Source organism: Myotis myotis, unplaced genomic scaffold (genome assembly GCF_014108235.1).
Source record: "Myotis myotis isolate mMyoMyo1 unplaced genomic scaffold, mMyoMyo1.p scaffold_m19_p_5, whole genome shotgun sequence".
Classification (NCBI taxonomy): Eukaryota; Metazoa; Chordata; class Mammalia; order Chiroptera; family Vespertilionidae; genus Myotis; species Myotis myotis.
In genome coordinates this window covers 103,852,440-103,858,659 of record NW_023416357.1, presented here as the reverse complement: position 1 = coordinate 103,858,659, position 6,220 = coordinate 103,852,440, and positions in this window count along the sequence as shown.

Here is a 6,220-nt window from a genome sequence, read left to right as displayed (position 1 = left end):
GTTGCGGGCATATCCCCAGTAGGAGATGTGCAGGAGGCAGCTGATCGATGTTTCTCTCTCATCGATGTTTCTAACTATCTCTCTCCCTTCCTCTCTGTAAAAAATCAATAAAATATATATTTTAAAAAAGTATTTAATAAGTGCCCCATCAGTACAGAAAACACACAGCCTATATATAGCTCATCCTTTGAAACCAGAACGGTCACATGAAAAGTCATACGGATTCTTATTTTCACTTTAAAAATCTCAGGTACGCACTGGGAATGGAACTGTTTTCTCCTTCTCGAGGTGTGACAGCCCCGTTTTCTGGTCTATCACACACAGCGCGAAGCCAATGTACCAACTCAAAGCAGCCGTGCGCCCGAAAGCTGTCCGCTCCCCCCTGCTCCTGCTGAGCTAGGCCAGCAGACGTCGGTCTTGGCAGGAAGGTTTTGACAGGAAGAGGGCATTACAGACCCTCTATCCCAACAGAAACCCTAACCAACTGAGCTATGCAGAAAAAATGTAAGCAGACCTGCACACTCAACGTGCTATAAGAAAAGGAGATTTTACTTCCAGCGTAAGCACACACTGGAGCGCCCACAGAGAGCGTTTCTGCTTTCCCGGTGAAACGGGAATTTTTAGGGATGAAAGAGGTTTAGGAAATTTTAGAAATTAAGAGGACCATGGAAAAGCACGGGGCTGCAGAGCAGCGGAAGGTATATTTCCATAGAATAGGGAGCTGAAAAGCTGCAACAGGCCCTAACCGGTTTGGCTCAGTGGATAGAGCGTCGGCCTGCGGACTGAAGGGTCCCAGGTTCAATTCCGGTCAAGGGCATGTGCCTGGGTTGCGGGCACATCCCCAGTGGGAGATGTGCAGGAGGCAGCTCATCGATGTTTCTCTCTCATCAATGTTTCTGGCTCTCTATCTCTCTCCCTTCCTCTCTGTAATAAATCAATAAAATATATATATAAAAAAAAATGAAGATGGAACCATCCATTACACGCAGTCTCCCATTAACTGATGGACTTATACTTGATTCACTGATTTGCACCCGAACTTCAAAAGGTAGATGTGACAGCCTAGTTCAGTGGTCGGCAAACTGCAGCTGGCAAGCCACATGCGGCTCTTTGGCTCTTTGAGTGTGGCTCTTCCACAAAATGCCAACTTCTGCGCATGGGCCACGAAGTTTCAATTGCACTGTACATGGCATTTTGTGGAAGAGCCACACTCAAGGGGTCAAAGAGCCGCATGTGGCTCGCGAGCCGCAGTTTGCCGACCACTGGCCTAGTTCTTCCAAAGGCGGTCCAGGATCCACTGTAGCAAGCTGGGCGGCATCCTCGATTTCTTTCCTCACTTCAACATCAGTTTCCCCTAATTCTTCAGCACTGGCAAGACTGCTGTTCCCCATTCTAGCCTTGAGAAGCATGATAGGGTCACTCTTACTTCTTCCTGAATTCCTCTCGGGAATAACTGACGCCAGGATCACGCACGCTGTGTCCATAGTAACGGTAGGTCTGCTGCTCCATTAGTATAGGCCCCTTTCCAGCCCTACAATGGGCAGCTGCAAACTTTGTTGCCTCCCGGACCCATAGGACATCCATTCCAACTACCCTCAGCCCAGGAATGAAGTCGCCTCTTGTAGGGCACGGCTATCGGGTTAAGCCTTGGACTGACCTGTTAGCAAAGCCACAGACAAGTCCCAGCTTAGAGGGCACAGTCCTCTTAGCATAATTAGACTTGACCTTATGACACTCCCTAGATCAGTGATGGCGAACCTCAGTGGTTGAGCATTGACCTATGAACCAGGAGGTCAGGGTTTGATTCTGATCAAGGGCACACGCCTGAGTTGCGGGCTCAATCCCCAGAAGGGGGCATGCAGGAGGCAGCCGATCAATGATTCTCTCTCATCATTGATGGTTCTATCTCTCCCTCTCACTTCCTCTCTGAAATCAATAAAAATACATATTTTTTAAAAAGTAGGTGTGTAGGTACGTTTATTCTCTTCTATATCTTCAAACTCCTGGTAGTACTTGTCCATGAAATTTCTCTGTAATAACTAGAACTCTCATCCATGATAATGTCCTCTAAATGGCCAACCACAGTATCCAATTCTGCATCAGAGGCCAAAGAGGAAGACGGCCCTAAACTCTCTTCCTCGAGCGTGCCCATCACTCTGACTGGTGCTGCCGCATCCACCCCGCTCCGGGCCCATCCACCTCCTACCCTACCAGCGGCCCGGGCCCAACCTCCATTCTGCTCCCAGAGCCCCAACCAAGCATCGGGAGGCCTTGCCACTGAGGCCACCGCAGGGTCACTGGCTAGCCATGTGCCTCCAGGGCCTCTGCATGAACCTTGGCAGCCTTTGCACGGGACTGCCGGCAATTACCCTGTAACTTGCTTCTTATTACCAACATTTTTTTAATATATTATCCATATGGATTCTTAGACCTATAATTCATTTTCCCAGACAAATAATATTCTACTGTGTGATTATACCACATTTATTTATGTATTCTCCTTTTTTAATATATATATATGTATATATATGTATATATATATATATATATATACATATATATTTAATTGATTTCAGAGAGAAAGGGAGAGGGAGAGAGAAACAGGACCATCAATGATGAGAGAGAATCATTGATCAGCTGCCCCCCACAGGTCGCACACAGGGGATCGAGCTCAAAACCTGTGCATGTGCCCTGACCGGGAATCCAACAGTGACCTCCTGGTTCATAGGTCCACACTCAACCACTCAGCCACACCGCCAGGCATGTATTCTCCTTTAACAGACACTTGGGTTATTTTCAGAGTTTTGCTCTTATAGTTATCCTTTTTTTAAGGACCGTAAATGGGTTTGTTTTTGTTGTTATTTAATTTATTTTAGAGAGAGAGGAAAGAAGATGAAAGAGGGAGAGAGAAACATCCATGTGAGAGGGAAACATCTGCCAATTGCCTCCCTTACCCACCCACACCAGGGATTGGAACCATGATCTGTGAATGTCCCCTGAACAGAAATTGAACCCCGGCCCTCTCAGATTAGGGGACAACATTCCAACCAACTGAGCTAGACCCGCTGGGGCTGGATTTGTTTTTATAAAAAACTTTCCAAGCTCATGGTCAAAGGGCATGTACCTGGGTTGCGGGCACATCCCCAGTGGGAGATGTGCAGGAGGCAGCTGATCGATGTTTCTCTCTCATCGATGTTTCTGACTCTCTATCTCTCTCCCTTCCTCTCTGTAAAAAATCAATAAAATATATTAAAAAAAACAAAAAAAACTTTCCAAGCTCAGCCAGCGTGGCTCAGTGGTTGAGCGTTGACCTATGAACCAGGAAGTCACGGTTAAATTCCCAGTCAGGGCTCATGCCCAGGTTTCCAGCTCAATCCCCAGTGTGGGGCCTGCGGGAGGCAGCCAACCAGTGATACTCTTATCATTGATGATTCTTTTTCTCTCTCCCCTCCCTTCCTCTCTGAAATCATTAAAAATATATTTTAAAAACTTTCCGAGATGTTCTAAGTTTTATAAATTTAAATTGATAATAGGTTCTGTCATTTATTTTGAGTTTACCATCCGCCAGAAATTATGTTAGGTGCTTTACACACATTTAAAAATTTTATTCTCATAACATTCCTATCTAGTATGTATTATCTTTAGGCAAAATGACTATTTTTATAGGCAATAGAAACTGAGGTTCCTAGAGGTTAGACAATTCGCTCAAGGTCAATTTACCCAAGCCAAGATCACAACTCCATCTAATTCTCAAGTTCAAGTTCCTTCCAGTTCACTCCAGGCCTTAATACTGTGTTGTGCACTAATAAAAACCAAGTGAAATGATGTACTATAAGATTTATAAGTACTTCCTATATAGTTTATATTTTCAATGATTGCAAAGTACACATAGCACAAAATGTGCCATCTTAACCATTTGTAACTGTACAGTTCAGCAATATTAAGTACATTCCCAGGATTGTGCAATCCACCTCTAGGGCTCTTACATTCTTGTGCATATATCCTGGGGCACATGTGCCAGATCTCCCCTATGGGGAGAATTCCTCCTATAGGTGGGATGCATGGGTTTGCATATGTTCAGCTTTATCAGTTGAGATGAAACTCTTTTCCAAAATGGTTGCACCAGTTTATACTCTCATCAGCAATTACTTTTTTAAAAGTACGTAATACATTAAAATGTTTACAGATGTTCGTTATAAAGTTCCAAATGTTAAAGGAACAAAAAGGCAATACACTGCCCTAGCTGGTTTGGCTCAGTGGATAGAGCGTCAGCCTGAGGACTGGAGGGTCCTGGGTTCGATTCCGGTAAGGGCACATGCCCGGGTTTCAGGTTTGATCCCCAGTAAGGGGCGTGCAGGAGGCAGCCAATCAATGATTCTCTCTCATCATTGATGTTTCTATCTCTCTTCCTCTCCCTTCCTCTCTGAAATCAATACAAATAAAAGATTAATAAAAGATGAAAGAAAAGGTAATACACGGAAAAATCTCATATCCCCTAAGCATTTCATTCCTTTCCCAGAGGCAATCAATGTTAACAGTTTCTAGTTGCATATAGTTCCCTCTCTTACAACAAACAATAGTATTCTATACATACAGTTCTGAAGCTTGCTCACTTCTCTGAACAAACATCACAGGCACATAACCTGGTGGTCTCTGGAGCAGATTGGATGCATATACTGCTCTGCTCTACACTGCCTGTAACCTTCACCAGGTCATTTAATCATTCTGTGCCTTATATTCCTTACATATATAAGGTGTGGAAAGAATCCTAACTCAAAAGGTTTCATGAGAATTAAATAAGTTAATATCAATTAAATAAGTTAATAACATAGAACTGTGCCTATTAGAACTGTAACTATTAGCAATATACTTACATCAAGGTTTTCTCAACCTTTTTTACAGTTGCTTGGTAGCTTATTATATAACTACTAGAGGCCCGATGCATGAAATTCGTGTAAGAGTAGGCCTTCCTTCCCCGGCTGCCATCACTGGCTTCCCTCTGGCACCCGGGACCAGGCAGCCTTGGCTTGGTCCGTAAGGATGTCTGGTCTAATTAGCATATTATGCTTTGATTATTATAGATATCACAATTTATTTTAATCATAATGAATAAACATTTAAGTTGTTTCCAGTATGTTGATATTATAAACAGCACAGCAATAACTAATGTATTATTTTCCACTCAGGCTGGTGACGACATCTGTAGGATAAAGTTCTAGAAGTGAAACTGCTGAATCAAAGGTATGTGCAGTTATAACTTTAATAGATACTGGCAACAACCCTTCATGGATACATCATAGATTCTCGCATCTATTAACTTAAAGGTACAGGAACTTCAGGAGAGAAAACTAGGTAAGCTGCTGTGTAGTCTGGGTGAGTCAACAGGTGCCGGGAGAGGGAAAGTGACACACAGAGTTGGTGGTGGAAACAGCACCAGAACCCATGCAGGTGTCTGGAGTCCTCAAATTCGTTAAAGTCCTTTTATTTTTTTTTAAAAAAAAATTTTTTTTTTTTTTTTTTTTTTTTTTTTGCCCTGACCGGTTTGGCTCAGTGGATAGAGCGTCGGCCTGCGGACTCAAGGGTCCCAGGTTCGATTCCGGTCAAGGGCATGTACCTTGGTTGCGGGCACATCCCTGGTGGGGAGTGTGCAGGAGGCAGCTGATCGATGTTTCTAACTCTATCCCTCTCCCTTCCTCTCTGTAAGAAATCAATAAAATATATTTTTTAAAAAATTTTTTTCAGGTGTTTCTGAAAACAAATTTTATTTAAATAAGGGTTTAAATACATAACATAACATTAAAATTGAAGGAGGGAAAAAAGAACACCCCTAAAATCATTTTTTTTTTTTACTTCACATGGCATTGGGCAGCTGTTGCTAGGGAGTTGCAAGCTCTATAGCTAGCTACATGACTGACACTTCAGTTTGAAATTCGTTCCCTTGTCAAAAGTTTAACTCTGATAAGAAGGTTGGCCTCAAATTATGGTGTTTGGACAACAATTAGCTAGGATCTGTCTGGTCAAAAGACCTCGGTGGCAAGCCAGAAGTCCTTACACCTCACTGGAGGGAAGGTGGCAGGCTGCTTGCTCTAAGCTCCACCACCTGGTCAGGTGTAGATCTGTGGTTACGGAAGGCTCCCTCTAGTGGTACACATGCCGCTGCTGCCTTACCCCTCTCCTCCCAGCTTCACCGAAGGCTGCTGGGCGGTGACATTCTCTGAGG